The following is a 5,791-nucleotide window of genomic DNA, read 5'->3' as shown; positions in this document are numbered from 1 at the left end:
GTTAACATTAACATTCTATCATTTAAAATCATATATAACAACATTATTTTAATATCGGTCACAAAACAAAGAGTGCAAAACATATTTCAGTTTTCAAACAATTTACATGACAAACAAAGCAAGCAAAAAGAAAGTCTTACCAGTAGGTGGAGCTCTCAACATGTCTTAGTTTAACTACAACTGTTGGAGAAAAAAAAAAACAGCATGGTTTTGATGCATAGACATACATTGTTTTTGCTATTGGAAATAACCTGTCATAACTGCAAAAACTTTACTCTGAACTCTATCAAATGTGTCCCTGACCACAAAAACCAGTCCATAAACAGCATGTAGCAATAGCCAACAATACACTGTATGGGTCAAAATTTCTATTTTCTAGTATATGCCCAAAATCATTGGATATAAAGTAAAAGATCAAGTTCCATTAAAATATTTTGTAAAGTTCTACCGAAAATATATCAAAACTTCATTTTCAAAAATAGCTGTATCTTGTCAAATAGTGTTGTACCTAAAAAAAAACACACATCAATGAAAATGAAAACATGCAGTTAGTATGGGAATGTTGTGACATGGGACACGTTAAAATTTAGATGGAACATGAGCCATGGTGCTTGATTGGAAACAATAGAAAGAGAGAGACGGAGAGAGCGAGCCTGAGTCACTGCCCATCCAGGAGCTCAGATAAAGCAGACAGTGTGTACGTGTGTCCAATCTGAAAACAGGTTTTCCACAATAGGAACTCTCACACCCATCCTGGTTGGACTTTAAAAGCCAAGCCTCTACTACAGAAAGACACCTGTTTTCTTCAGCTCTGCACACCTGTTCTCATCTGAAACATCGTCCACTGCAGCTCTCCACGGTGTCTTTTGTCCAAAACTATGAGTCTGAGAAAAGAAGAGCATCAGTTCCAGCAGAGCTCGGTGGTTTGGAGCAGTGGGAAGATGGGAGGGGATACGGGCTACAGCAGCTTCAGTGGGATCTCCTGGGAGCATCTTCCCGAGCTTTAGCACCAGCTCGCTTTCTGGGGCCTATACCATAGCTAGCGTCTCTGTCAACAAGAGGCCTGCTTTGCACTCTCAACTTGGAGATCGACCCAATATCCAAATTGGTGCGCACTAAGGAGAAGGAGCATGAATCACAGTCGCTGAAACAAACCGCTTTGCCACCTTCATCGATAAGGTAAAGTTGGGTCTCTTGTTCACAGAGTTGTTACAACGTTTTGTAAAATTTCAACCAAAAAGTAGTGGTCTTTTGAATGCTAAAAAACCAAAGGGTGTTGATGGCGATGATAAATTCTTAATACGATCAACATCCCAAACTTCTGAGGGAAAGGTGATTTGGTAGAGAGGCATGAAACTGATAGTTCTGTAGCGTGACCCACTTCTCTGAAGCCTGTAACCTGATAAAAAGCAGGGTTTTTTTTTCCAGATCTGATCAAGCCACTGAAGCACAGCCACTATCCCAGCGAGTAGTGAAGGAAGCTTTTGGTGCAGGAGGACAATGCAACCAAATCCCAGGGGCCCGCTGGACTGAAATCAACACTTCAATCGCCACTGAAGTACAACTAAGTCACTGTTGCGGGTCGGGGCAGGGGGGGGGTCCTCCAACAGGTGGTCTCAGGTCGGCTTTTTAAAGCGCTCAAAATTAAGGATTTACGGAAGAACCCATCTAGGTCAGCCGCTACTCTCCAGAGCAGTGTTACTGTTCAGCTAAAAGGGGAGTCATATGGCTCCGGTAATGAGTCCATCCTGGGCAGGGTGGGCATCAGTCAAAGCGTCCGGCTTTCAGGATGTGCAGTGAATTGAAGAAGTAGTCTCAAAGAAGAGCTCTTAAAATGCTTGTGAATTCCACAGAAGTGGACTCTTTCTTGTAAAAGATGATGACAGGAATAACTTTGGTAAACAGAACATTAGGTCAACACTTTAATTAACCTACTTTATGTTCTTCAAGGAAGATTTACATTTAAGGTGAACAGCTTTTACATCAATAATACAGTATACTGCGTACAAATGCGGTTACTTTGAGCACAATTCTTTAGATGATGTTGTAGAAGCCAACCTAAGGATTTACCTTTTCCTTCCATGAGCTTTGTGTAAAATGTTTCTTATAACATTGAATACCGAGACTTATCAGTCATACTGAACCCATACTGAACTTATATTATAAATTCAAAATTTTGATACTGACACTGGAAATTTTAATTAAATAACCAAATTAAATAATTTCTGTATTATAAATTAACTATGCATTTATGTTACCTCTACAGGTGCAAAAATAAATTTTTGACAATCAATAACAAAGGCACATATTTCTATATCTATTCCATATGAAAAACAAACTGAATTTAAAAAAAAATAAATAAACATGCATTTATTGTTACCTCTACAGGTGCGCTTCCTGGAGCAGCAGAAATAAGATGCGGAGACCAAGTTTGAGCTGCTGCAGGGCCAGACCCCGGGCCGGTCCAAACGTTGAGCCCATGTTTGAGGCTTACATGGCCAACTTGCGCAGACAGATGGACGTGGTCACAATGACAGGACCAAGCTGGACGGAGAGCTGAGGAACATGCTGGGACTGGTGGAGGACCTTCAAACACAAGTATTTAGATCTCACAAAACACCACTGTTGTCTGAACTTAGAGTCTCTCCTGCATTTCTTTGAGAAACCAATTATATAGAGCCACACCTGCTAATGATTTTATTCTAACCTTGAACTGACCACAGCTTGGGTATCATCAAAACCAATGGATCACACTTGCTATAAATGTGTTTTCAAATCCTTTGTCCACATTCACATTCACTAAATATCCACTTTATATTTTCTTTTGACTCAGATATGAAGATGAGATCAAACAAAAGGAACAACCTGGAGAATGATTTTGTGATTCTGAAAAAAGGTGGGGATACCTAGATGACTTACGTCAGAGGTCAAAATTGTATTTGTACACATTATGAAACACAAACCAATAGGTATGACCTCACTGTAATGTGGGGTTAGGGCAGGTAACACAGTGAAAAGCTGGCTTTTTTCAGGACCAGGGAAAGTTAAACTTTCACAACACGTTGAATAAAAGCAGCCCAGGAGAGGGAACAATGAAATGTTTGGGAGGGGTAAATAGCTCTGAGCTCAGGGATCAGATCACCATTGACAAAAGCCTGGGTGGGGACGCAGCATTATTTATACACTAGAGGATATCTGTTTTCAATGGCCTCCCTACTGAGAGAAGCAAGAAGTCAAAGTTGCATACTAAAGATCTCCAAGAGATGTAGGTTTTGATATATCAATATGAGTCTTTTCTGGTGCATGGGGGTGGGGGGTGGGGCTTCAATGGACATACAAGGAAGACATACAAGTTACTCAAGGTTGCAATTGAGAAGAGGAAAAATGGAGTACTGTGTGTCCCGCAGGATGTAGACTCTGCATATCTGGTGAAAGCTGATTTGGAGGACAAAGTTGGTGCCCTGACTGATGAGATCAACTTCCTGAGGACCATCTATGATGAGGTAATGCATATAACACTTAGAATACCAGCCATAAAACTACATACCAAACAAAGAATACTGTTTTTTCTTTAAATATTTTAACTACAATTTGCCATTTAAGGAAACAGTGGTTGGACCACAACAAACATCTCAACTAATATGGCTTGCAAGAAATGTGCAGTACAGTTTACACACAGCTAAACTACACATAAACTTTGCTCTCATCTCTATGGATCAGGAATTGCGTGAGCTGCAGGCGAGCATTAAAGACACGTCCGTCATTGTGCAAATGTCCCGAAACCTCAACATGGATCATATTGTGGCCGAAGTCAAGGCTCAATACGAGGAGATCGCAGCCAAGAGCCGCGAAGAAGCTGAATCCTGGTACAAGTCCAAGGTAGACACAAAACACAAACTGTTTACTGTTCCCTTTTATTAAACTGGTTGCCAAGTCAGCATGAAATGCCATTTTTCGAACTGTATTTCTGATTGACAAAGCACATTCAGTGACATAAAATCTAGGATGGGACCAATACATTAGGAATTTGTTGGGTAGGGAAAGTCGTATCTTAACATTTTAATGAAAGATTTTGAAGACATTTTTCAATTGGAATGAGTAGTAGTTCACAATTAGACCCAAAAGATGGATTAAGAAAGAAAATAGGGTAAAAATTTTCATGTTGACTTGAGGTGTTTTCTTCAGAACTTCACAAACAGCTTTCATTTTGGAAACAATCAAGTGTACTGATCGCTTTTCCATCTCGTGCTGCTCAGTTCGATCAGATGTCCTCTCAAGCCATTCAGTACAACGACGAACTGCGAAACACTAAAGGAGAGATTGCGGATATCAACCGCATGATCAGCCGTCTGCAGAGCGAGATCGAGGTCATTAAATCACAGGTGAGAAATGTGCTGCATTAACCTTTGCATTAAATTAAACCCATGGTAGTCGCTAACTCTCGAGCCTACAATCGATTTAGCGCGCTAACCTGGAGAACCAGATAGCGGAGGCCGAGGATCGTGGCGAGATGACTGTGAAGGAGGCCAAAGGTCGTATGAAGGACTTGGAGGACGCACTTCAGAGAGCCAAGCAGGACATGGCCCGCCAGCTCCGCGAGTACCAGGAGCTCATGAATGTCAAGTTGGCGCTGGACATTGAGATCGCCACCTACAGGAAGCTGCTGGAAGGCGAGGAGGACAGGTAACGCAATGACTCCTGTTTTAACACACTGTATTCTTCCTAAGAGGGGTGGAACTGAAATGCTAGCATTAATACATATTGACAATCCCATTTTTTCTTAACCTCTTACAGAATTGGACAGCAGCCCATTGTGAACATCCAGGCTGTTCCCAACTACAGTAAGTGTAAATGGACTAATGGGACATTATTCCTTACAACAATGGCCACATTATACACACTTCTACATGCCATTGCCCATGGCATTGTACAGGCTTGTAATGTACTGTCTTTCCCTAAGAGATTTAAAAAAGGGAAGTTATTATCATTGGGGATATGTGGAGATGCTCTTGAAATTTTTCACACCTCTTGGTCAAAAAATGCTTTCCCAAAAATATTGCCGCTGGTCCATTTCCTTTATGAAACAGCCACTTCCAATCAATTGTCCATGTAGAAATTCAAGCCTGTCTCACAGTTTGTCTGAAAGTGAAAGAGGACATTCATCATCACATTACAAAAGGAAAATGGGTCACAAATACCATTTCATGTTGAGCTCATCACCACAAAATCCAAAATTTTAAAACATTTGACCATCATACACAATTTGAAAACGTATTGTTTTTATTGTTTAATTGAATAATTGTTTTTCTTCACAGGTTCCAAAGGGGTGAACGGTTTTCAGCAGAACAGCTCTCCATCACCTAAAATCCTGATCAAGACTACTGAAACCAGAAACAACACCAGATTCAGCACTCACTGAAGTGTTAATCTTTATCAAAAACGCTATACTATAACCATGACAGTTCACATTAAATATAGAAGTAGTTTTCTTTTGACTTTCTATGAATCAATGGGAAGAATCTGAAATTAATTTTCTGAAAGAACAAAGACCTTGTGTTTTATTGAACTAATATATATATATATATATATATATATACAATTTAAATGAAATTACAGAATGATTTATTCTACAGAATTCATTTTTTTTTTGTTATTTTTGAAAAGGATAAAGCCTGCACATGATTGCAATACAACTAACACTTTTAAAATGTTTTTTTTTTTTCTTTTACTTCAGTCTGAATTAGATTATTGGATTTGATTATTTACTTATTATTTTGGACACAATGTGTAT

General features: G+C 39.5%; 1 pseudogene; it reads left to right on the top strand.

Moving 5' to 3' along the window:
- The first annotated feature begins 878 nt into the window (after positions 1–878).
- LOC122141480 lies at positions 879–5,580 on the top strand (annotated as a pseudogene).
- The last annotated feature ends 211 nt before the right edge of the window (positions 5,581–5,791 follow it).

Source organism: Cyprinus carpio, chromosome B22 (assembly GCF_018340385.1).
Source record: "Cyprinus carpio isolate SPL01 chromosome B22, ASM1834038v1, whole genome shotgun sequence".
Lineage (NCBI taxonomy): Eukaryota > Metazoa > Chordata > Actinopteri > Cypriniformes > Cyprinidae > Cyprinus > Cyprinus carpio.
This window is presented reverse-complemented; position numbering and strand designations above follow the sequence as displayed.